Raw genomic sequence first — 26,693 nt, 5'->3', positions numbered from 1 at the left:
AGCACTAGTGTTAGGGATGGAGTCAGGGAGTGTCGGGGACATTCGGGGGGGGGGGGGCAGCTTTGGGGATCGATCTTAACTAGGGCTTATTTTTGGGGTAGGGCTTATATTAGGAACATCTTTTTAAAAATCATGCTAGGGTTTATTTTCGGGATAGGGCTTATTTTCAGGGAAACATGGTATCCTTCATGATCCTCAAGAGCAAGCAAACACTGAGTGAGTCTAGATCTAAAAGTGTGTGCGCCATCCACTTGTGAACTACAAAGGAAATAAGGAAAATAAATATCAAATACCCAAGAAGGAGGTTGAGGGATGACAGATTAGAAAACTTAAGTAAAGAGACAGTCCACAGGCACACTATCCAGTTTCTCTTCAGTCTTATACTGATGTAAGGAATATTGCCTGGTAAGCAGCACTCAATCAAAGCAGGTGAACAAAATCTTTAAAATAAAACCGACCGATACAGAACGTTGTTTATTGCATATGCAGAAAGGAATAAACATACAAGCTCAAATTCAGACTATGGGAGATCACCAACAATCTCCAGAAATTCAATGCCGGTATCATATCTGGCTACTGGCATTGAATTTCCAGTCAATTTTTGGCCAGCTGTGCCAGTATTCAGTGGCTAGCCGGCTAAATCTCAGCAGTCAAAAGATATACTACCCTTTTAGGAGGTGTGTCTTTGGCTACCTGCAAGTCATTGAATATTGGCAGTGACTATGTTGCATGACATAGCCAGTCACTGGCTATCTGTGGACCAAGATATTCAGTGCTAGATAACGTGTTTCCCCGAAAATAAGCCCTACCCCCAAAATAAGCCCTAGTTAGATAGACCCCCAAAGCTTCTTCTGAATGTCCCTGACACTCCCCGACTCCATTCCTGACAATAGTGCTGCTCGATTCGCCGACGGCAGCACTTCCCCCCTCCATGTGCAGCTTTTTTCCTCCCCTCTCACCCATCCCCTTGCGCAGCATCTTTCCATCCCTCCCTCCCCCATGCAGCAGAACCACACCGACCCTCCCACCCATCCCCCTGCGCAGCATCTTTCCAGCCACCACTGCGCAGAACCCCTGCACACGAAACCGACATACCTCCACTCCAAACAGCAGCAGCGGCGGCGGCAGCACTCTGAACAGTCTGCTTGGCCGGTGCCGGGGCCTTCCCTCTGATGATGTAATCAGTGACACAGCACAAGGAAGGCCCCGGCGGGGAAGGCCGCAAATCAGCCTATTCAGAATGCTGCCGCCACCGCTGCTGTTTGGAAGGGAGGTACTTCCACGGGGACGCCCCCTGGCCCACGGGACTCCCACGGGACTCCCACGGGGATGAAAACAGCCTACCTAAATTCTGGCGATGCAGGCGTGCAGCTTACAAATCCGGCGTCGCGGCAGGAAATAGCCATGCTGAGCAGTGAGTTCAGCACGTACACAGATGAAAGCCTTGCTTGCTGATTGGTCCGGCGGCCCCGCCCCGCCGTGCCGCCGGACCAATCAGCAAGCAAGGCTTTCATCTGTGTACGTGCTGAGCTCACTGCTCAGCATGGCTATTTCCCGCCGCGACGCCGGACTTGTAAGCTGCACGCCTGAAAAAGAAATCATCCTGGCCGGGGTCGGTGTCATGCTCCGGAGCTTCTACAGCCTTCCTATCTCCCTCTCCCTTCTACCTGCTTCCGGCCACACCCCCTGCTCCGCGGCTCTCTTCGGCAACTCAGCAGCAGCGATCGACACAAGCTTCTGATGTTGGGGCCTACCCTCTGCGAGTCCCGCTTGTTTCAACTTCCTTTTTCCACAAAGACGGGACTCGTAGAGGGAAGGCCTCGATGTCGGCAACTTGTCTTGATCACCGCTGCTGACGAGTTGCTGAAGAGAGCCGCGGAGCAGGGGGGTGTTGCCAGGTGCAGGTAGAAGGGGGAGGGCCAGATGCAGGACTCGTGGGTGAGGGAGGAGAAGAGAGAGAGAAAGAGAGAGGGGAGGGAAACAAAAGGAAATATTTCATACTGGGCTGGGCCGGAATGGAGGGAGGGTGGAAAGATTCTGGCTACTGGGTGCAGTAACAAAGGAAAAGGGGGGAAAGCTGAAAATGGAGATAGTGACACAAAGAAGAGAAAGAGTAAGCAGGACCTACTGAATAAGGATAGAGATACAGAGGGGACATGAAAAGGAGGTGAAATAGAGACATAGAAGTAATGCTGAAAAAGTGGGGGGGGGGAGATAAAGACATTGAAAGGGTAAAGACAAGGACAGAGACAAATGAAGATTCTGAAAAAGTGGTGAGATAGGGATATAGGTGAGATGGACACAAAGAAGGGTGATGCTGGAAAATAGGTGGAATGGTAATTCTGACAAACACAGAAGGGAAATGCTGGATCAAGGAGAGATGGGGCTCAGGCTGGATGGAATGAGGAGAAATGCCTTGTTGGCCCGGAACTTCCTCTCCTACGTCAGAATTGACATCAGGGAGCGGAATGCTGGTCAGCGCGTCGCTTCTGCAGGGAAAGCTTGGGACAGCAGTGGCTTGGGGGCTATTCCCCGATGGCGGTGGCAGCAAACCGAGTGGCTTGGGGGAGGGCACGGAGAAAGAAAGAAAGGGGGCAGACAGGGAGACAGAAAGAAAAAGTTGGGGGAGAGAATGAGGTCTGGAGGAGAGGAAACATAAAGGAAGAAAGATTGGATGCACAGTCAGAAGAAGAAAGTGCAACCAGAGACTCATGAAATCACCAAACAGCAAAGGTAGGAAAAATGATTTTATTTTCAATTTAGTGATCAAAATGTGTCTGTTTTGAGAATTTATATCTGCTGTCTATATTTTGCACTATGGCTCCCTTTTACTAAACCGCAATATCGTTTTTTAGCGCAGGAAGCCTATGAGCATTGAGAGCAGCGCGAGGCATTCAGCGTAACTCCCTGTGCTAAAACCTACTATTGTGGTTTAGTAAAAAGGGAGGGGGTGTATTTGTCTATTTTTGTATTTTGTTACCCAGGTGACATTGCATAGAGTCATCTGCCGTGACCTCTTTGAAAAAACCCGGAATATGAATAATTAACATTTTCTCTGCCTTTTATTGTGCTTTGTGTTTTTTTTAAATTTTATTGTTGGTAGATCATTTTGACTTAGTCTTTATAAAGTAGCTCGCAAGCCCATAAAGTGTGGGCACCCCTGCTTTTACTCTGGGGCACCAGACCTCCCTCACGGCACACACACGGCAAATGGAAGAAAGAGGAGAATTTTTGGTCGTAGGGAGGAAGGTACAGAATGTGATAGGGAAGAACAAGATGAGAGTGAGAAATGTGGCAAGGGAACAATGGGACAGATTGAAAGGGATGCAAGAGGGAGGAATATTGGACAGTGGTGAAGGGAATGGAGGGAGAGATGTGGCATAGTGTTGGAGAGGGGTGATAGAAGGAGAAATGTTGGGCATGGGGCTGGTGGGCAGGCATGAAAGATGAGAAAGAGATAAATGCTGGACCATGGTAGGGGAAATCAATGGACAGCAACAGAAGAATTTAGAGAAGATGGGAAAGTGGAAAAAAGAAACTGGGACCAACTTTATGGAAAAATAAGTCTCCAGACAACGAAGGTAAAAAATGGAATTTATTGACTAAAATATGTTAGCTTTGGGAAATGTATATGGCAGATGTCTTTGTTTTGTGTTCAAAAGAAAAGGAATTGCATTTCTGGTTTTATTTCTACAGTGTTGAAGTACTTGTTGACCCTTGCTGTGACTGGTGGGGATCCCCAAGCACCGCCAGCAGAGGACCTCCTCTAGAGATGGCCAGAACTCCCCTCCACCAAATGCAGCAGTCGCTGGCAGCATCCATGAGCCACTGAGGTGCCAGCATCTGTGACTCAGGGACGCTACTGCTGCCTGCTAAGCTTGGCAAAAGGGACCCCCGGCCAACTGCAAAGGAAGTCCTCAGCTGACAGTTTGTGGGTTCTCATCAGCTGAGTATTTATATTTTATATTTACATTAGAGGTTCTGGTAGAAACCCATTTACAAAGTATGTATTCTTCCCAATTAATATTTCCAAATTAATAAAGTCTCTTTGCTTATTTGTAAATGGGTCTCTACCAGAGCCTTTAATTCAGTAGCATAATTAAATAAAATAACTATTTCTGAAGTTTATAGGGAAGGATGGTGACGGAGGGGATTCCTCGCGGGGATGGGTGGGGACGGAGGGGATTTCTCGCGGGGACGGGTGGGGACGGAGGGGATTCCTCGCGGGGACGGGTGGGGACGGAGGGATTCCTCATGGGGACGGGTGGGGACGGGTGGGATTTTGGCGGGGACGGGTGGGGACGGGTGGGATTTCTGTCCCCGCGCAACTCTCTAAGTCGGTCTCTGCTGGCTAAATAGCTCTGAATATAAGCCTCATAGTATTTAATTCCTCTTATTCTCCCTTGGGAATTAAACAGCATATCTTGTTCTCAACTGAGTAGGAATAAATTAGGTGACTGAATGTAGCCATGTAGTAGGGCCCAGTAGCCCGTTCTCACGGTGGCCAATCCAGGTCACTCGTACCTGGCCAAAACCCAAAGAAAGGCAATATTCCATGCTACCGATCCAGTGTACATAAGCATCTCATATCTTGAAAACCTAAGCAAAGTTCTTCAAATACACATCTGCAAGGAGAGGGATGAAAGAAAGCAGAAAGAGAAATGAAGAGGAAAAGAAAATGTGCCCTGTTAAATCTTTCTTGCAATAATTTTGTTACTAATATAAAGGTTACTAAGAATACATCTTGCTCTCATTTGTCCTCTGCAATGAAGAAGACACCGTCTACAAAGAACACTTGTTCTAATGGAGGGAAATGGTGCACAGGGTTGAAGGGGATAGGGAGAGAGATGGTGCACAGGGAGAAGGAGGGAGATGGTGCACAGGGTTGGATGGGAAGGGGAGAGAGAGGGGGAGGGAGGGATGGAGATGGTGCACAGGGTTGGATGGAAAAGGGAGGGAGAGAGAGAGGAAGGGAGGGATGGAGATGGTGCACAGGCTTGGATGAGACGGGGAGAGAGAGAGGGAGGGAGATGGTGCACAGGGTTGGATGGAAAGGGAAGAGAGAGGGAGGGAGGGATGGAGATGGTGCACAGGGTTGAATGGGAAGAGCAGAGAGAAAGGGAGGGATGGAGATGATGCACAGGGATGGAGGAGAAGGGCAACAGCAGGATGAGGGAGATATGAAATAGAGACAGACTGGTTTTACTTTTATTAAAAATTTTTGCCTTAGAGTAGAAACTTTCAGGGCAGTTTACATTTTAAAATGTATTACAACAAACAAAATTTAAGAAAATAGGGGTAGAAAAAGAACTCCATTCAATTTAGATTAATTTAATAAAGACTGAAATTAAGATAAGGAACTGTAGTGCTGCAGAATGCAGGGCTCTTTGATCAGGACCCAATCACCCACAATAACATTAAGACATCTAACGTTTAATATTTTAGGCATCCTGAAAGAGAAATCAGTGTTCTCCCCAGAAAATTTTTCCAGCCGGGTGGCATGAAAAAGTAGCCAGATGGGGTGGGATGGGGAAATTTGGTGATGGGGAAAATTAAAGGCTGCTTTTACTAAGCTGCAATAGCGTTTTTAGCACTTGCAGAATTGCCGCACTACACGGCTAGAACTAATACCAGCTCAATGCTGGCGTTAGCATTTAGTGTGTGCGAAAATTCTGCGCGAGCTAAGCACACGGTAAAACCGCTATCACAGCTTAGTAAAAGGAGCCCTAAATGTGTACTATTTGTATTAGTTAATTATTATTAATTATTTTCCAATGCTCAATATGACTTCCTTTCTTAAGGTTTGACACTTGTTCCATAATATTTTTATTATATTTAAGAAGTATCCCAAGTCAAACTTAGAAGGTTCTTTCACCGTTAGAATATAAAATAATATTAAAACCAACTCAAATACATTGAATCCACATAACTGATGAATTAAAGTAAAAAAAAGTAAAAACTGGATCAAATCAAACCTCACATTCACTCAGTCATAGGTTGTTCCTTTTGTCTTAAAAACTTCTTAAGTTTCTCAGGACTGTCAAAGTTAATTGTTTTGTTATCCACTGTTATTTTAATGATAGCTGGATACAATAAACCATACTTAGTACCAATTTCTCGCAATGACATTCTTAGATCTAAAAACTGTTTCCTTCTCTCCGCCGTGGATTTAGCAAAGTCCAGAATGATATGAATCCTGGCATCTTGGCACCGCAGGTTTTGATTTTCCTTTGCTAGGCGAATAATCTCTATGGCGTGCTGGTATCTTAAAAGTTTAAAAATTAGCGGCCAAGGACCAACAAATTTATCAGATCTTCTAATAGGGACCCTGTATGCCCGCTCAATCTTAATCAGATGTTTTGATTTAAAGGGGAGGACTTTCATTATGAAGTTTTCTAAAAAGGAAATTGGATTCCCTTTCTCCACCCCTTCCGGTACCCCTAATATTCTTAAATTCGACCTTCTCATCTGGTTTGAACAGTCCTCCAGCTCCTTGGTAAGAAAGACAATTTTCTCTCTGTCCTCATTAAACTGCTTCTTTTCAATTTGAAACTCCTCCACGTTCTTTTCCAGTTGGTTTACTTTTATTTTCAACACCTCCGTTCTCCTATTTAGTGTAGATACTTATGTTCATCTTGTAAATCATTTAATTTTTTTGAGTTTGACAGAACTATTTCTTTAATTGCTTTGATTTCTTTAAACATTTCCTCTTCCCATTTGCTGTCTTTTGGTAGCGGAGTTTTCGATGGTGTTACTGGCTCTGGTTTCGATCTCTTCACACTTACACTTAGTTGAAGGAGGGAAGGGGTTCATTGGGAGGGTTTATGATCTTATAATGAATAATGGGCTTAGGAGGGTGGGGAGAGGGTTGCATTTATATTTATAAGATACACTGATAAGATGTTCAAGTGGTCTAATTAATAGTGTTTATTATGAATTTTGTACACTTGATGAAAGTTTAAAAATGAATAAAGAATTAAAAAAAAAAAAAAAAATTTAAGAAGTATCCAATTCTAGAAGTGAATAATTAGATATTTGCCCTCTTTCAAATGGTATAGAGAAGCGTGTCTCAAACTTTTTTTTAACTCCGGCACACTAAATGGAGCAAATGTTTTTTTGTGGCACACTAAATGCAGCAAACATTTTTCATGGCTGGAAAAAATTTCTGGAGAGAACACTGTTGCCATTAGTTTTCAAAGTCCAATCACGTCAAAGAATGATGCTTATCTGGGCAGTTGTATAATAAAAAGAATGGACAAGATAACATGAGAAGTGAAATTATCATGAATCTGAGGGATACATACTTTGTAGGTCCTAAAAGCAGGCTTGTGGATTAGATATAAACTATGAAGGCAGTGGCGTACCTAGCATATGTGACACACGAGGCCCATCATTTTTTGACACCCCCCCAATCTGTATGAAAAACATGATTTTTAGTAACAATCCACACATCACACAAGAGTGTACCTAGGAAAAGGCAGCATCTTACATACTGCAATGAGCAGTACATCAATACACTCATTGTAAAATTAAACAAGCCAGACTAGTACAGATCAATCCTACACAGTTAATCCTAACTGAAAACCATGTCTTTCAAACACACAGAACACAGAAAACACCTAGTATGGAATATGTAATCACAAACTAACCCCTCTCCCTTTTACAAAACTGTAATGTGGTTTTTAGCCATGGTGGTAACAGCTCAGACTCTCATAGAATTCTGAGCAATTACCACCATGGCCGGTGCTAAAAAAAACACTCTACAGTTTTGTAAAAGGGGGGATAAAATAGAAAAACGTAGACAAAGGTTAAATTGAACCACCAAGAAGCTGGACTCTGCATACAATGCAACATCACAGAAACAGCGATGCATCTCCCCTAAAGCAAAAAAATAAATAAATAGAATTTTTTTCTACATTGTCTTCTCTGGTTTCTGCTTTCCTCATAGTCTTTCGTTTCATCCACTGTCTACCCTCTCTCTGCCCCTTCTATATAGCATTTTCTCTGCTTGTATTCCCCTTCCATCTCTCCCTTCATCCCTATTAGTCTGTCATCCATCTTCTTCCCACTGTCTACCCTCTCTCTGCTCCTTCTATATAGCATTTTCTCTGCTTGTATTCCCCTTCCATCTCTCCCTTCATCCCTATTAGTCTGGCATCCATCTTCTTCCCTTCCCTCCTCCAATGGTCTGGCATCTCTCTCCTCTTCTTCCCTTCCCTCTCCCACACCCCCATGGTCTGGCATTTCACTCTCTCCTCTCCCTTTCCCCCACTTTCATCAGCATCTGCCCCTTTTCTTTCCTTCCAACCCAATTCCATCCAGTATCCTTCCCCCTTATGTCTCTCTCTCCTTTCCCTGCACACCAATTCCATCAGCATCTTCCCCCTTTCTCTCCCTTCACCACCCTTCCATACCACCCTGACCCCCTTTTTCTCCCTCCACCACTCTTCTATGCTCCTCTCTCCCTCCAAACCAGCAAGGTCCCATGATGACATTGGAGGGGGTGGGCCGGCAGACACAGGGAGTTGTGGCAAGGTTCCACGATGACTTCAGCTGCCGATCCACCCCTTCCGACGTCACTTACGTCTTCCGGAGGCAGAGGCGGCAAATGCAGTCATCGCGGGACCTTCCTGCACTTCAGTGCGACTGCCGACTCTTCTTCGGAATAAGTACGGCAGCCGCACTGAGGTGCAGGTGCCATTTAGAGCAGCTCAGAAGGTTCTGGATCCAGCCGGCTGTGTACCCCCCTAGGGCTGGCACCTGGGGCGGTCTGCCCTGTATGAGGGGACAAAAAATAATAAAAGAATGGATAACTTGACCAATTTAGATATGTCATACAATTATAACCACAAAAATATGTCATAAAATGTAATTCTATACTCAAAAGACTCCAGACGAAAAGCAGACTACAGAAAGGAAACCAGAAAAGACCAAACCCATAGTACTAAAATTCAGATGCTAAAATCGGACATGTCCATTATGAAGAGACGTGTGGATCACTGCTAATTATAACGAGTGAGTCTTTAAAATATGAGACGGTAACAGATAGCTAGACCTGGTGGACAGAAGTGATAAATACTGGAGCCAAAACCAGAGCACCGCAATGAAACTTGAATGGAAATATGGATACCTATTTATACTTTTGAGTAAAATTGCGATGCGAACATGTCATAGAAAAGAATAAATAATGTATAAACTAAAAACCAAGAACATATTGTAACACCGAACTCAGAATTAATGAAATAAAATGCTAAAATAACTTAAACCCCCCCCCTAAAATAGGGCATATACATACTTAAAATGACAGCTGGTTACAAACAGTATGTCTAGATTATATAGACCTAAACAGGTCAAAAGTAAACATATGGGAAATGAACAGCTGATAATACAGAGTGTATCTTGAAAACATAAGCCAATAGTAGCTCAAAGACAAGCCAACTGGGTAGATGAAAAGTGAAACCTGGGAAAGATCTAAATTATTGTTCAAATGAGCTTCTATTAAAACCAAAAAATAAAACCACAGCACTCGGGAAAGTAAAAAAGGGAGAGTAAAATGGACTTACCGAAAAGGTCTCTGCACTGATGAGATAAACTCATAAGCAGAATAAATGTGAACACGCAACAGTGGGGCTATGATATTTGATCCGTTGAAAGAGGCGCCAAGAAAGTGTCAGCAGTGAATTGGATGCACACTGATAGGGGGAGGGGCATCGGGCTGTCAAAAAAGGCTGCTTTAATAAATAAATGAAAATACTGGTGAAAAACTAAATAAAAAACCCAAACCATGATAAAATGCCGAACCTGACTGCAAATGGTAGTGAAAGTAGCATAAGGCACCCGTAGTACTGTTAGTGCCAGAGCTGCTTAGAATAAAGAACCATGAGGAGAAAAAATAAATAATAAAAGAATGAGGTGATTAAGATGTAAAGTGCTGGCCTCTTACTGCACCACTTGATAAAACTAAGGAGCGATGTTCAAGAGAAATGCTTCCGGGTCCTGCCTTCGTAGAAACAGAAAGTAGGCAGGACTTGGCAGCAAGAACAGCAAATTGTAAGCTTCACTGACCTGTCTCCCGCCTTAGCCCATAGCGAACGCATGCTCCGGGGCTCTAACATGTGCATGCCGGCTTCTCTTCTCTTCTCTTCCCCCCCCCCCGGACATAACTTCTGGTTTTGGAGGGAAGAGAAGGGAAGCCAGCATGCACACGTTAGAGCACAGGAGTATAAGTTCGCTACGGGCTAAGGCGTGAAATCTCCAAGCCGTTGTTTTTTTTTATGTTGATCAGCGGCGGCAGCAGCAGAATTCACAATCGGATGACAACCGGGCGGTCATCTAAATTAGCTGGGCGGAGCGCCCGGCTAAAAGGCTCTAGGGAGAACACTGGAAATGTTTTGAGGGCACAGCAGAAATCTGTATAGGAGCTGGTTGATGGTAATTGAAGGGGAAGAGCATTCCAAAGAGATAGGCCAATGGGTAGTTAACAGAGTAAGTAGGTGAGTGGATCATGTGAGATGGCACTGGGGCTGCTGGTATTAGTGTCAGCTGTGCAGCCAGGAAGTGGCCTCAAGTGTCAACATCAATGACCCTTCCCCGTCTTCCCTCACCCTTAAGTAACATCTACATCTGACTAGAGAACTGCACAGGAACGGGGACGACGGGAATCCCATGGGGATCCCACTTTGGGTCATGGGGATCTCATGGGGACGCCCCTTGTGGTCTCGGGGATCTCACGGGGTTGGGAGGCAGCTCGAGCTGAGTGGCTCGTCTTCTTTTCCTGCCTCCTGCAGCGCTCCCAGCATGCCACACGTAGCCGACCCAGAAGTCTTCTCCTGACGTCAGAGCTGACGTCGGAGACAAGGCTTCACGTCAGCCATGTGGAGCGTACAAGGCCCGCTGCCCTGCAAAGAAGTGCAGCACTCGGGAGAGGTACAGTCTTGCGGGAGGGGGGCAGAAAAGGAGGGAGGGAGCTTCAATGCACTTTCAGTATAGTTTTAGGATGTCTTCCATTTAAAACATAGAATTAGTTTGATGAAAGAAAGAAATATAATCTGATTTTTTTTAGAACATAAGATCCACAAACAGACTGAAAGGGGTGATAGGAGAAATGTTAGGCATGGGGCTGGTGGGCAGGAGCAAAAGATGAGAAAGGGATAAATGCTGGACCATGATAGAAGGAACCAATGGACACCAACAGAATAATTTGCAGGAGAAGGGAAAGTGGAAAAAAGAAACTGGGACCAACTTGATGGAAAAATAAGTCTCCAGACAACAAAAGTAAAAAATGGAATTTATTGACTAAAATATGTTTGCTTTGGGAAATGTATATAGCAGATGTCTTTGTATTGTATTCAAAAGAAAAGGAAATGGCCCTCAAGAAGGGACTTTGAGACCCTTGCTGTAGCTGGTGGGATCCCCAAGCACCACCAGCAGAGGACCTTCTTGAGAGACAGCCAGAACTCCCCTCCACCAAGCGCAGAAGTCACTGGCAGCATCCATGAGCCATCGAGGTGCCAGCATCTGTGACTCATGGACGCTACTGCTGCCAAACTTGGTAAAAGGGATCCCTGGCCAACTGCAGAGGAAGTCCTCAGCTGACAGTGTGGGGGGGTCCTCATCAGCTGAGTATTTATATTTTATATTTATATTAGAGGCTCTGGTAAAAACCCGTTTACAAAGTATGTATTCTTCTCAATTAATATCTGGTAGAAAACCGTTTACAAAGTATGTATTCTTCTCAATTAATATTTCTAGATTAATAAAGTGTCTTTGCTTATTTGCTACCAGAGCCTTTAATTCAGTAACATAATTAAATGAAATAACTACTTCTGAAGTTTATAGGGACGGGCGGGGATGGATTTGATTCCAGCGGGGATGGATTTGATTCCTAGTGGGGATGGGTTTGATTTCTGTCCCAGCACAACTCTCTACATCTGACTCACCCAACTCTCCTTTATGACCACTGTCTGGTGCCCCCACCTAGCCAACCCCCAAGCTCTCAAAACCCCATCATGGTATCTCTCCTCCATACCTTCCTCCCACAAAACCCTTTTCCAGCATCCCACTCCTTCCACATCACTCTGTCACACTATTAATTCCTATTATTAATTCCTATTAGGAGGCTAGCCCCTCTCCCCCACACACACACACATTTTGTTTCTTCCTTCTGCTGCTCTCTACTGGTAAGAGAGGGCTTTTTTTGCAGCCTTCATTCTCCATGCACAGCTCCCTTGTGAATATTTTAAAAATGCAAACAACTTTTGGGCCCCCATCCTGACTCCTGGACCCCTCCACAGTGTACCTTTAAAGCCCTGGAGTGATCTTACTAAACTCCTGCCCCTTGCAGATCCACCATCAAAAACGGCTGACTCAAGTTCCGACTTCGGTCTCACAAGACCGTGGGAACTCACGAGACCAACATGGAAACTTCAGGCAGCCGTTGTTGATAGCAGATCTGTACGGGGCAGGAGTATAGGAAGATCGTTCCTGCCCCATTTCACCATCTTTTTAATCATACCCCCCTGTACCTTTTTTAAAAAAAAAAACAAAAAACCATACCTTTTTTAATTCTTCCCTCCCTCCACGGTTCCATATGATTTCTGAGCAACAGGTGCATAAGTCAGGAGTGCGGAGGTCAGGATCAAGCTTTACATGCTCCCACTTGGGCCTGCGCCGTTTTCCGAATGGCTGTCGGCAGTTCTCGTGAGTCCCACAAGAACTGCCGCCAGCCATTCAGAAAGCGGCGGTGGGGGGGAGGGGGGTTGTTTTAAAAATGTGGTCCGCCAGCAGTGTTTAAAAAGGTGCTGTGGCGGGGGCTGTTTTTTTTTCTGGGGGGGGCTGTACGGGGGATACAAATTTTGCATCTTCGCTTCATAAGACATACCAAAATTTCCACCCACTTTTGGGTGGAAAAAAAGTGCATCTTATGAAGCGAAAAATATGGTAATTATGCACTTGCACTGAATTGTATTTTTTGAAGAGAAGTAAGCTGTCAGCATTATTGATCCAAGCTGGTATACTGAAAAATGGAGCTGGATTGTTTATTCTAGATCAGTGGTTCCCAACCCTGTCCTGAAGGCCCACTAGCCAGTCAGGTTTTCAGGATAGCCCTAATGAATATGCATGGAGTAGATTGCATGCCTGAAACCTCCATTAGATGCAAATCTCTCTCAAGCATATTCATTAGAGCTAGCCCCAAAATCTGACTGGCTAGTGGTCCTCCAGGACAGGGTTGGGAGCCACTGTTCTAGATGAGATCATTGGACAGAAGAATCGTGGTGGATGGCCATTTAGGTCATGATGATCTGGGACAATCCTGCACATCCATGAAAGTGGTCAGAGGACAGGTCTGCTGAGACTCTCCTTTAATGGACCTATCAGAGAATGGGTTGTGTATGCTATAGCTGACCTGGCCTTTGCATCATAGGACCAATTCCCATGACTTAATCTTCATCAAGCTGGACCAATCATTACTTCCATGTTAGCCTATCAACAGCCAATGACAGGACTTGCCATTAATAGCTATGGAGACAAATCCTATATAACAATGGATTTCCTGGACATTAAGAAGCGAGGAGAGGAGAAGAAGGAGATGGAGAGTGAGACTGAGACAGAGAGAACTGGTGGCTTCCAGCCCTGCAAAAGGGCTGGAAAGATGTGCCATGGAGAAGAGTGCCTTGCCAGAAAGGGGGGAGGGGGAAACAACAATCTCTTCCTGGGCAGAGGTGAGAAATGCTGCTACACTGAAATTCTGTTTTAAATCAGACTCTTTTTTGAGCAGTACTATGACAGCAACTAGCAAAGTTCAAGTCCATTCACTAAACAAGGGGTAGGCTAGAGTAAATATTTAGTATTGACTGTGTGGATACATTAAATATACCATCTTACCGAGACACAGAGATTGTAAGCTACAGTACTATATATTTCTTTAATCTGATCTTAATTAGGATTGTTGATCTGTTACTATTGATTTGAGCTAAATAAAGCCAATTTTAAATCTCAGCCTCCTCTTGTATATACATATAAAGCAAAACACTAAGAACATATAATCAGATCCCATTACAACAACACCCTAATGTCTCTCCCAATCAAGAATGATTCTTCCCCCCCTCAACCTCCTCTTCCATAGATAAGCCAAATTGATGTTCATTCCAACTCCAGACATCCAGCTCTCTACAGAAAACCACTGCATCACTAAAAACTACCTTTTCAATTAATGAGCCTTTTCCTACCTCCTGACAAACTCCCCCACTTACAAAATTGGTAAGAGTTCTCAAAATCTCTTAATTATTTAATAACTCCATGTAGAGAGAGGGCCCCTACTTTACATAACTTCTCTAAGCTCACCCAGTTTCTTGTAATAGGAAAAAAGAGAGCTTCCAAATTATATAAAATTATGCTTGAAGTGAGAAGCAAAGTGGTTATCCCCTTTGACGACCTCTGGGCGGAAGAATTGAATTCAATCCCTGATGAAATAAATTGGAACTCCTTCTGGTCTCTATCAGCTCGGCCCACCATGCCAGCATCAATTTGTCCATCTACATTTTTTGTTTTGCATAGGGCATATTTGACCCCTAATAAAATAGCCAAGTTTAAACACTCAGTCTCATCAGGGAAATGCTGGTCTTGCCATACACATCCAGGCACTCTTATATATCTCCTTTATAAATGAACTAACGTACATTTGTTCTGGTCAAGTATATGGCCTAGAATTCTTTCTATAACTCAATTAGACATTGGTTTGCCTATCTCTTAAAAGGCCATTATTCTGCACTCCTCAAACCCAGAAGTCTCAATTCCATCAAAGTTCTTAAAAATATTTCACACTATAGAAACATGATGGCAGTTAAAGGCCAAATGGCTCATCTAGTCTGCCCATCTGCAGTTAACCATTATCTCTTTCTCTCTCCAAGAGATCCCACGTGCCTATTCTAGGCCCTTTTGAATTCAGGCAAAGTCTGTCTCCACCACCTCTTCTAGGAGACTGTTCCATGCATCTACCATCTTTCTGTAAAAAAGTATTTCCTTAGATTACTCCAGAGCCTATCACCTCTTAAATTCATCCTATGCCCTCTCATTGTAGTTTCCTTCAAATTGCCTGCAATTGGAAAGACAATTCTAATCTCAAATTTCAAGAATGGTTGAATCATTTGTGTATAATTAGAAAATTTGAAGAAATAATTGCTTTCAAACATAACATTATTGCTAGCTTCAATAAGAAATGGGCCCCGCTAGACGATTTCTGTAGAAACACTTTTTAATCTCACTTGACTCCTCTATATCTGAAAAGATTATCTGCAGCTCTTGTGCATTTTGTTTTATTATATGTTTAATTTGTCTAATTTGTTTTAGGTTATTTTTTCTATCCTTTTGTTTTCAATATAATATTGAATTATTGTATGTAATTAATTTATATTGCTTGTATTATTTGTATTTGATGTATTTACTTGGTAAAATTAATAAAAAATATTGTGGGGAAAAAACCTCCACCACTTAGAACTGCTCCCTCCTCTCCTGAATATAATCAACCTCAGTCTTTCCTCAGGCAGTTTTCTGAGACCTTGGAAGCTAGCAAGTGTCTGCCCAATCCTAAAAAAGCCCTCTCTCTATCCCTTAGACTCGGCCAATTACCATCCTGACTTAAACCTATGTTTCATGTCTAAAATCCTAGAAAAGAGTTCACTCAACTTTCCTCCTCCTGTGATAATCTTCTGCCCTACATTCAGAATCCAACATAGCACAGGAACTTTGATAATTCCCTCCTAAGCGAGGTACATTCTCACCTTGACAGACATGATATCATATTGGCAGTCTCACTTAACTTAAATTCCGCCTTTGATCTGATAGACCATCAACTTCTGCATCGTTTGCAAGCACTGGGATTATCAGCAACTGTGCTGTCCTGGTTTGAATCTCTCTCACTAACAGTGTCTTTAAGGTATGCACCTCCCTCTCTCAGTCACCTAACCACCCATTAAACTGTGGAGTACCACAAGGCTCCATTCTCTTGCCCCTTCTCCTGTTCAACCTTTTCATAAGTTCCATCTCATCACTAATCCAAACACAAGGAATCTCAGCTCAATTTTACAAAGACAACATTATCTTGCTCTTCCCAATGAACGCCTCACCGAGGTCCCCTATACAAAACGGCTTAGACTTGGTTGCAAATTGGCTGTCACAAAACAGAATAATATTAAATAAAGACGGATGCCTATTGGCTCACCGGTGTCCTCACAAAATACCTGACACTTCCTCTTTTCAGAAATAAGATAATTTCAGTTGATATCCTAGGCTCCCAACTATCTTTTCTCCCCCAAATCTCAGCCATTACCAGATTGAGTTTTCTGACCTTCCACCAGCTCTGCTCTATTCGCCACCTATTCAATCATGACACTTTCCAGACACTAATCTTCTCATTCTTTGTCATAAGAACATAAGAAATGGCTTCGCCGGATCAGACCCTAGGTCCATCCAGTCCGGCGACCCGCACTCGCGGAGGCCAAGCCAGGTGTTCCCTGTTGAGAAACCTTGTTTACTCGTATCCCTCAATGTGATTTGCGAGAAGGTGTGCATCCAACTTGCCCTTGAATCCCGGAATGGTGGTCTCCATCACGACCTCCTCCGGGAGTGCGTTCCAAGCGTCCACCACTCGTTGTGTGAAGCAGAATTTCCTGATATTTGTCCTGGGCCTGGTGCCCCTCAGCTTCAATCCATGACCTCTTGTCCGAGTCACATTGGACAATGTGAATAACGATGTTTCTTGCTCTATTTTGTCGAATCCTTTTAATATTTTAAAAGTCTCTATCATGTCCCCTCGCAGTCTTCTCTTCTCGAGGGTGAACAATCCCAGTTTTCCGAGGCGTTCTTTGTAGCTCATGTTCTTGATACCTGTAACTAGCTTCGTGGCTCATCTTTGCACCCTCTCCAGCAGGGTTATATCCTTCTTTAGGTAGGGAGACCAGTGTTGGACACAGTATTCCAAGTGTGGTCTGACCATTGCTCTGTAAAGCGGCATTATGATGTCCTCCGATCTACTCGTGAAACCCTTCTTTATCATGCCCAACATCCTGTTTGCTTTCTTTGCTGCCACTGCGCATTGTGCTGATGGCTTCAGGGTCCTGTCTATCAGTACCCCCAGGTCCCTTTCTTGTTTGCTCTTGCCCAATGTTACACCTAACATTTTATATTCATGTTCCTTGTTTTTCTACACTGAACCACTGTAACATTATTTACATAGGCTCCCAGATTACACCATAAAAAGATTTCAAACTACAAAATGTGGCTGTTAGACTGCTTTGTAAAGCTGATAGGCATAAGTCTTCTAAAATCTCACCACTGGTTCCCAGTTAAACAGAGGATCAAGTATAAGGTTCTCCTGCTGAAGTTCAAAATTTATCGATTCAGAATCCCAGGGTACCTCGATCATCCCACCATCCCCCACAATCTAGTCCAGTTCCTACGCTCCCTGAATGATTCTTGCCCCACAAGTACAACTGGAATACACTTTACCAAACCATGCCTGGAATACTCCACCCCTATTTGTAGCATTCCCTCTCTCAAGGAATTTAAAGTTGCCCTCAAGATATAGCTATTCACTCTAGCCTTTTCACCTATGTAACATAGGTATGTGGACACCCACTAATTATCACTGCTGCCAAGCTACCCCTGCAGAGTCACTGTCCTCCAAATTGTCCTCCTAATGCTTGTCTCTTACTCCACGATATGTGTTGCATGAGTTGATACCCTCCTTTCCTAACATCACACTGGCATCCTTTTTTTCTACGTGTTGATTTCCTTCTTAGAATGTCCTCCAAAATTAATGTCTTTCACTCCACTTTAGATGCTACTCTACTTTCCTATTTACATACTGGTATTCTTTTCCTACTTTACTGAAACAGTTTTTAGACTATAAACTGTATACACCTGTGGGTACGGTAATTGCAGTATAGCAAATTATTTATTCAATTTTCTTTACTGTTCTCCCAGGGGAGCTCAGAACGGTTTAAATGAATTTATTCAGATACTGAAGCATTTTTCCCCCGTCTGTCCCAGTTGGCTCACAATCTATGCCCCTGAGGCTCTCCTGGCTACAATTCCTTGCACTCTCAAGTTATAAGGAAAGGCCCAGAATTAAACAGAGAAAGCAACACCCCAAGTAAAAAGAGGAGCAACTATTGGGACATTTGGGACTGAAATGACAGCAAACAAATGTTAAATAAATAAACTATCAGAGATCTCATTAAATATGGGCTGTATTTGGGAGGCATCAGTGACCTCGACAGACAAAAATGCAGCACTGACGAACTGCTCAGTGACCTAACTGGATTACCTTCTCAGTGGTACAAAGCAAATCCAAAATTCATCGGTCTTGTTATAAATAGCCGGGCCCAGTCAAGTTTCAGGAGAAGAAAGACAGATTTATGGAGAAGCTTGACACACTGATGGACATTCTTACCTGCAAGAGTGAAATAAAGAGTTGTACTGATGTGGAATGCAATTCTGCCTGTGTCAGTGGACTACACACACTTTTTGACTGAAGCAGAGAGAAGATTCCTGTTATTGAGCTAGCCTTTATAAAAAATAAGAGAGAGAAACTTTGGAGTGTTGGACCTCATCAGATTGGATCTGTCGACCTTCCTGAGATCAGAAGACAAGAGCTAAAGAAGGAAAGGCAAGCAAAAAAGAAAGAAAAATGAAGGCAGTTAAAGACTATATGGCCTATCTAGTCTGCCCACCCATGCCATCCACTAACCCCTCCTCTCCCTTAAGAGATCCAATGTACTTGTCCTAAGCTGTCTTGAATTCAGATATACTCTTTGTCTCCAACAGGCTGTTGTTACAAGCATTCACTACCCTTTTCCATGAAAAGGTATTTTCTGAGGTTACTCCTGAACCTATCCCCTTTCACTTTCATCCTATGCCTCCTCATTCCAGAGCTTCCTCTCAAATGAAAGAGACTAACTTCATTTGCATTTATGATATGTAGGTATATAAACATCTCTCTCATATCTCATTCCTCCAAAGCAGGGTGGATTTAAAAGAAAGAAAAAAAAAAAAAATCAACAATTTAAAAAAAATTAAATTGATATATATTTTTAAATAATTTCAATCAGATTTTTTAAAATAAAAATATTTTTTTTAAGAAAAACCTATCTTAAGATAGTTTTCTATTCAAGATACATTACAGTTCAAAAATTATTCATCATAAGGATTAGTTTTTAATTATGCAGCATGAGGCTTATATTCACGCAATGTTTACATTTTTTGGTAAATAAATTCCATTAAGCCAGGGGTGTCAATCGCAACGTGAGTCGATCGCGGAGCCCAGGATAGACTCACGTTGCCTTTGCGTTCTGTTCTCCCTACTTCCCTGACGCCAGGCGAAGCGCATATAAGCACCGCGCCCACAGCCTTCCCCCCAACTCCCCCCAATGTCAATTCTAATGTTGAAGAGGAAGTTCGGGCCAGCCAATCGCTGCCTGGCTGGCCCGGAACTTTCTCTCCAATGTAAGAATTGACGGTGTCGGGGAAGCAGGGAGAAATTGGCGGCGGTGGCTTGGGGGGGGACAGGAAGAGAGAAAAACAGACAGAAAGAAACAAAGGAGGGGGTAAGGAGAGAGAAAGACAGACAGAAAGAAAAAGGGGCAGGGAGAGAGAAAGAAAAAAAGAAAGAGGGGGGAATTTGGGGTTGGATAGTATTGCCTTATATTGAATAGTACCAGTATGACTATTTATGTTTTGGGGTGGGGATTTGGTTATTTGGTGTATTGGTTGTATTGTTTTGTGCTGTATTTGCCATTGTGAAAATTCAATAAACTTGTTAAAATACAAATTTAAAAAAAGAAAGAAAGGGGAGGGGGCAGGGAGAGAAAGACAAAAAGAAAGGGGAGGGGCAGGGAGAGAGGAAGAAAATTTGGACTCATGGAGGGACAGAGAGAGATGTTGGTTGGGGAATGGAATGAGGTCTGGAAGAGAGGAAGCATGCAGGAGGCAGAAAGAAATAAATATTGGATTTACAGTCAGAAGAAGAAAGTGCAACCAGAGACTCATGAAATCACCAGACAGCAATGAGTAATGACCACAATGATCCTGTTGTATATGCCTGGATAACAGAACAAGGGAATGTCTTTCTTGCAAAAACAATACCTCAGGAAATGTACAAACAGGAAGAAACAGCAAAAGCTTTAATAAAATGTGAACAAAAATTCAAATGTCTAGTACACAGTTTAGTTACAGACAATCCAAGATGAGTAGAAACTGAGAACAGTATTAAGAGAATACCAAGTTAATAACAAATAGTTGCAGTGCTCATTTGCAGCATCTCCTAGACAAAGACTTCTGTGTCCCAGAAATAAAGACTAATGTCATTGAAGTTGCTAAATACTTCCATAACAATCATTTTGCTGCAGCAACTCTGAAAAGAATAGGTGGAACCAAGCTAATGCTTCCACAAGAAATTAGATGGAATTCTGTAGTGGACTGTTTTGAGCAGTATCACCTTATTTCCTTTGTTTTTCGCTTTATTTCTTTATATTACCTTGGAAAGTGGACTAACACAGCCACCACACCATTTCACTCGAACAGTATATCAAAAAACTGGTCTATTCTGATGACAGTTTGTGAACAAAATTGAAAGAAAATAACTGGCACTATTACAGCCAAAATCCTCAACACTGGGCTTAAGTGAAATGTTGAAGATATGTTGATAATCCTGAAACCAATTTCTGAAGCTTTAAAAAAAAGTACAGAAAAATGGTTCTTTTATTGCTGAAGCTGTTTGGAAGGAACTGAGTGAGCACTTAAAAAAAGAACTGCCCAATAGCAGAATTAAATTACAAGCATTAAAAAAAATGAATGGGTCAAGTACCGTTTCCAGCTCATTTTCTTGCAAATATTGTCAATATCAGCAAGCAGGGTCAAAACTCAAGTACTGACATGCTATCCAGGAATCATCCATCTGTAATACCAACTAATTTCAGAGCTAAGGGGGAACCATTCAAGAAATATATCTTTGCCAATGTTTTAAAGAAAGTCACACCAGTGAACTGGAGGAGGTCACTTATTAAGCACTTGGATTTAAGCACTTGGATTTAGAGACCGTTGAAGTAAGGATTTCATTTTTAACAGCAGTAGCTTCTTCTGCTGGCATAAAAAGAATATTCTCTTCCTTTGGACTCATTCATTCCCAATTGAGACATTGTTTGGGACCCAATAAAGCAGAAAACTTGTTTTTCTTTTCCAGATTATGAACAAACAAAAACATGAAAATGAGTGAGCTACAGAAGACAGTATTTTAAGTTTTTCAGGTGTGGACCTGGCTGATAGTCTTAAGTTTTTCTTTTAAAGATACTTTGTTTAACCACATCAGTTAATATGGATGTTAAAGCAAATACAATACATATGTTATTTTTTTGGTTAAATAAAATTATTTAAATTGTTACAAAGATAATTAATGATCATTATTTTTCTCCTTTCAACAAAATACAGCAGAAAGGTTATTCAAATATGAATGATTAACCTACTAAACTTGAGATAGTTTACCTCATAATAATTTCATAATTATTTATCTACTAGTGTATAAGACCGTTAAATTAACAGGTGCTAGAGTAGATGTCTTTCTATCCTTTTTTCTTTTTCTTTGCATCTCTCCTTGGACGCTGTCTGTCTGTCATTCTTTCTGTCTGTGTCTCTCCCTGGCCCCGTCTGTCTTTCTGTTTCTGTCTCCCTGGCCCCTGCCTACCTGTATTTCTCTGTTGTGCCATGCCTGCCTGACTCTCTGTGACCCCCCTTCCTATGTCCTCAGTGTCCCATCCTATGTCCTTAGTGCCCTCACTGCCTCCTATCTATGTCCTCAGTGTCCCATTCTATGTCCTTAGTGCCCTCAGTGCCTCCTATCTATGTCCTCAGTGTCCCATCCTATGTCCTTAGTGCCCTCAGTGCCTCCTATCTATGTCCTCAGTGTCCCATCCTATGTCCTTAGTGCCCTCTGTGCCCCCAGTGCCACCTTCCTATGTCCTTAGTGCCCTCAGTGCCTCCTTCCTATGTCCTTAGTGCCCCCAGTGCCTCCTTCCTATGTCCTCAGTGTCCCATCCTATGTCCTTATTGCCCTCAGTGCCTCCTTCCTATGTCGTTAGTGTCCCATCCTATGTCCTTAGTGCCCCCAGGGCCACCTTCCTATGTCCTTAGTGTCACATCCTATGTCTTTAGTGCCCTCAGTGTTTCCTTCCTATGTCCTTAGTGCCCTCAGTGCCTCCTTCCTATGTCCTTAGTGCCTTCAGTGCCTCCTTCCTATGTCCTTAGTGTCCCATCCTATGTCCTTAGTGCCCCTTCCTATGTCCTTAGTGCCCTCAGTGCCTATGTCCTTAGTGCCCCCAGTGCCACCTTCCTATGTCCTTAGTGCTCTCAGTGCCTATGTCCTTAGTACCCCCAGTGCCTCCTTCCTATGTCCTTAGTGTCCCATCCTATGTCCTTAGTGCCCTTAGTGCCTCCTTCCTATGTCCTTAGTGTCCCATCCTATAGAAACATAGAAGATGGTCTGCCCACTCTACTGACCCACCCCCAAGTGTACTATCCTAGGGATTCCACACCTGATGATAGGTTTCCTTAGCTTAACCTTCAGTCTAAGGGATCCCACATGGGCATCCCATTTGCTCTTAAATTCTTGCACGCTGTTTGCCTCGACAACCGTCACCAGGAGCTCGTTCCAAGGATCAACCACTCTCTCAGTGAAGAAATATTTCCTGGTGTCGCCATGAAATTTCCCGCCCCTGAGTTTGAGTGGATGCCCTCTTGTGGCTGAGGGTCCCTTGAGAAAGAGAATCTCTTCTTCCATCTCGATACGGCCGGTGATATACTTAAACGTCTCGATCATGTTTCCTCTCTCCCTACATTCCTCGAGTGAGTAGAGCCACAAAATTTTCAGCCTTTCCTCGTACATGAGATCCTTGAGCCCTGAGACCATCCTGGTGGCCATCCGTTGCACCGACTCTATTCTCAGCACATCTTTTCAGTAGTGTGGCCTTCAGAATTGCACACAGAATTCCAAATGAGGTCTCACCATGGTTCTGTAAAATGGCATTATGACTTCAGGCTTCCTGCTGACGAAACTCCTGCGGATGCAGCCTAACAACTGTCTTGCCTTAGATGAAGCCTTCTCCACATGATCAGCAGTTTTCATGTCTGCGCTGATGATCACTCCCAAGTCTCATTTTGTTGAAGTTCTAGCTATGATCTCACCATTTAAGGTGTAGGTTCTGCACGGATTTCTGCTGCCGAGGCATGATCTTGCATTTCTTAGCGTTGAAGCCCAGCTGCCATGTCGAGGACCAAAGCTCCAACAAATGTAGATCCTGCGTCATACTATTGGGTGAATAGCTGTCGCTCACTATATTGCATAGTTTGGCGTTGTCCGCGAATAACGTTATCTTACCTTGAAGCCCCTGAGTTAGGTCCCCTATGAATATGTTGAAAAGGAGCGGGCCCAAGACTGAGCCCTGCAGTACTCCACTGGTCACCTCCGATGTTTTAGAAAGGGTTCCGTTAACCACCACCCTCTGAAGTCTGCCACTCAGCCAGTCATTGACCTATGTAGTTAGTGTTTCTCCCAACCCCATTGATTTCATCTTGCTCAACAGCCTGCGATGCGGGACACTATCGAAAGCTTTGCTGAAGTCCAGGTATACGAAGTCCAGGGATTCTCCCAAGTCCAGCTGTTTTGTTACCCAGTCAAAGAAGCTGATGAGATTGGATTGGCAGGACCTACCCTTGGTGAATCCGTGTTGACTGGGATCCCGTAGATTCTCCTCATCCAATACTGCGTCTAATTTACGTTTGATTAGTGTTTCCATGAGCTTGCATACTATTGATGCGAGACTTACCGATCTGTAGTTTGCAGCCTCTGCCTTGCAACCCTTTTTGTGCAGTGGAACGACGTTAGCTGTTTTCCAGTCTATGGGGACATTTCCCGAACCTAGGGAGAGATTGAAGAGTCCTGATAGCGGTTCTGCCAGGACATCACGCAGCTCACTGAGCACCCTGGGGTGTAGATTGTCTGGTCCCATGGCTTTGTTCACCTTGAGTTTCGCCAGTTCGTGGTAGACGTCGCCAGGTGTGAACTCGAAATTCTGAAACGGGTCATCCATGCTGGCCCTTGCCTGCAACTGCGGACCATGCCCCAGTGCCTCGCAGGTGAAGACCGAGCAGAAGTATTCATTCAGTAGTTCTGCTTTAGCGGGGTCTATGCCTTTGGTGCCCTCAGTGCCTTCTTCCTATGTCCTTAGTGTCCCATCCTATGTCCTTAGTGCCCTCAGTGCCTCCTTCCTATACCCTTAGTGTCCCATCCTATGTCCTTAGTGCCCTCAGTGCCCCCCAGTGCCACCTTCCTATGCCCTTGGTGCCCTCAGTGCCTCCTATGTCCTTAGTGCCCTCAGTGCCTATGTCCTTAGTGCCCCCTTCCTATGTGCTTGGTGTCCCATCCTATGTCCTTAGTGCCCTCAGTGCTTCCTTCCTATGTCCTCAGTGTCCCATCCTATGTCCTTAGTGCCCTCAGTGCCTCTTTCCTATGTCCTTAGTGCCCCCAGTGCCACCTTCCTATGTCCTTAGTGCCCTCAGTGCCTATGTCCTTAGTGCCCTCAGTGCCTATGTCCTTAGTGCCCCCAGTGCGACCTTTCTATGTCCTTAGTGCCCCCAGTGCCTCCCTCCTATGTCCTCAGTGTACCATCCTATGTCCTTAATGCCCTCAGTGCCTCCTTCCTATATCCTTAATGTCCCATCCTATATCCTTAGTGCCCTCAGTGCCTCCTTCCTATGTCCTTAGTGCCCCTTCCTATGTCCTTAGTACCCTCAGTGCCTATGTCCTTAGTGCCCCCAGTGCCTCCTTCCTATGTCCTCAATGTCCCATCCTATATCCTTAGTGCCCTCAGTGCCTCTTTCCTATGTCCTTAGTGCCCTCAGTGCCTCCTATGTCCTTAGTGTCTCCAGTGCCACATTCCTATGTCCTTAGTGTCCCATCCTATGTCCTTAGTGCCCTCAGTGCTCCTTTCTATGTCCTTAGTGTCACATCCTATGTCCTTAGTGTCCTCAGTGCCTCCTGTCCTTAGTGCCTCCAGTGCCACCATCCTATGTCCTTAGTGACTCCTTCCTATGTCCTCAGTGTCCCATCCTATGTCCTTAGTGCCCTCAGTGCCTCCTTCTTATGTCCTTAGTGCCTCTTCCTATATCCTTAGTGCCCCCAGTGCCACCTTCCTATGTCCTTAGTGCCCTCAGTGCCTATGTCCTTAGTGCCCCCAGTGCCTCCTTCCTATGTCCTCAGTGTCCCATCCTATGTCCTTAGTGCCCTCAGTGCCTCCTTCCTATGTCCTTAGTGCCACTTCTTATGTCCTTAGTGCCCTCAGTGCCTCCTATGTCCTTAGTGCCCCCAGTGCCACCTTCCTATGTCCTTAGTGCCCTCAGTGCCTATGTCCTTAGTGTCCCCAGTGCGACCTTTCTATGTCCTTAGTGCCCCCAGTGCCTCCTTCCTATGTCCTCAGTGTCCCATCCTAGTTCCTTAGTGCCCTCAGTGCCTCCTTCCTATATCCAGTCCATTCCTATATCTTTAGTGCCCTCAGTGCCTCCTTCCTATGTCCTTAGTGCCACTTCCTATGTCCTTAGTGCCCTCAGTGCCTATGTCCTTAGTGCCCCCAGTGCCTCCTTCCTATGTCCTCAGTGTCCCATCCTATGTCCTTAGTGCCCCCAGTGTCTCCTTTCTTTATCCTTAGTGTCCCATCCTATATCCTTAGTGCCCCCAGTGCCACTTTCCTATATCCTTAGTGTCCCATCCTATGTCCTTAGTGCCCTCAGTGCCTCATTCCTATGTCCTTAGTGCCCCTTCCTATGTCCTTAGTACCCTCAGTGCCTTTGTCCTTAGTGCCCCAGTGCCAGCTTCCTATGTCCTTAGTGCCCCCAATGCCTCCTGCCTATGTCCTCAATGTCCCATCCTATATCCTTAGTGCCCTCAGTGCCTCTTTCCTAAGTCCTTAGTGCCTCCAGTGCCACCTTCCTATGTCCTTAGAGTCCCATCCTATGTCTTTAGTGCACTCAGTGCCTCCTTCCTATGTCCTTAGTGTCCCATCCTATGTCCTTAGTGCCCTCAGTGCTTCCTATGTCCTTAGTGCCTCCAGTGCCACCTTCCTATGTCCTTAGTGCCTCCTTCCTATGTCCTCAATGTCCCATCCTATGTCCTTAGTGCCCTCAGTGCCTCCTTCCTATGTCCTTAGTGCCCCAAGTGCCACCTTCCTATGTCCTTAGTGACCTCAGTGCCTATGTCCTTAGTGCCCCCAGTGCGACCTTTCTATGTCCATAGTGCCCCCAGTGCCTCCTTCCTATGTCCTCAGTGTCCCATCCTATGTCCTTAGTGCCTCCTTCCTATGTCCTTAGTGCCACTTCTTATGTCCTTAGTGCCACTTCTTATGTCCTTAGTGCCCCCAGTGCCACCTTCCTATGTCCTTGGTGCCCCCAGTGCCACCATCCTATGTCCTTGGTGCCCCCAGTGCCACCATCCTATGTCCTTGGTGCCCCCAGTGCCTCCTTCCTATGTCCTTAGTGCCCCAAGTGCCTCCTTCCTATGTCCTCATTGCCCTCAGTGCCTCCTTCCTAAGTGCCCCTTCCTATGTCCTTAGTGCCCTCAGTGCCTCCTATGTCCTTAGTGCCCCCAGTGCCAC

The 26,693-nt window shown here is 44.4% G+C and overlaps 1 protein-coding gene across 10 annotated transcripts in view; it reads right to left on the bottom strand.

The window, feature by feature from the left end:
* The window catches only part of MAPRE3 (microtubule associated protein RP/EB family member 3), a 203,890-nt gene that overhangs the window by 99,809 nt on the left and 77,388 nt on the right, over nt 1-26,693 (bottom strand). For 3 of the 10 annotated variants that reach the window (XM_033939394.1, XM_033939397.1, XM_033939391.1), the window contains exon 3: nt 18,452-18,653. The exons of 4 other annotated variants lie outside the window; for them this stretch is intronic. The gene's annotated coding sequence lies outside the window, so the exon portion shown is untranslated. Of the gene's footprint in view, nt 1-18,325; nt 18,654-26,693 lie in introns of all 10 variants that reach the window. 3 more of the 10 variants (XM_033939390.1, XM_033939393.1, XM_033939399.1) reach the window with 1 other exon arrangement.

Source organism: Geotrypetes seraphini, chromosome 3 (assembly GCF_902459505.1).
Source record: "Geotrypetes seraphini chromosome 3, aGeoSer1.1, whole genome shotgun sequence".
Lineage (NCBI taxonomy): Eukaryota > Metazoa > Chordata > Amphibia > Gymnophiona > Dermophiidae > Geotrypetes > Geotrypetes seraphini.
This window is presented reverse-complemented; position numbering and strand designations above follow the sequence as displayed.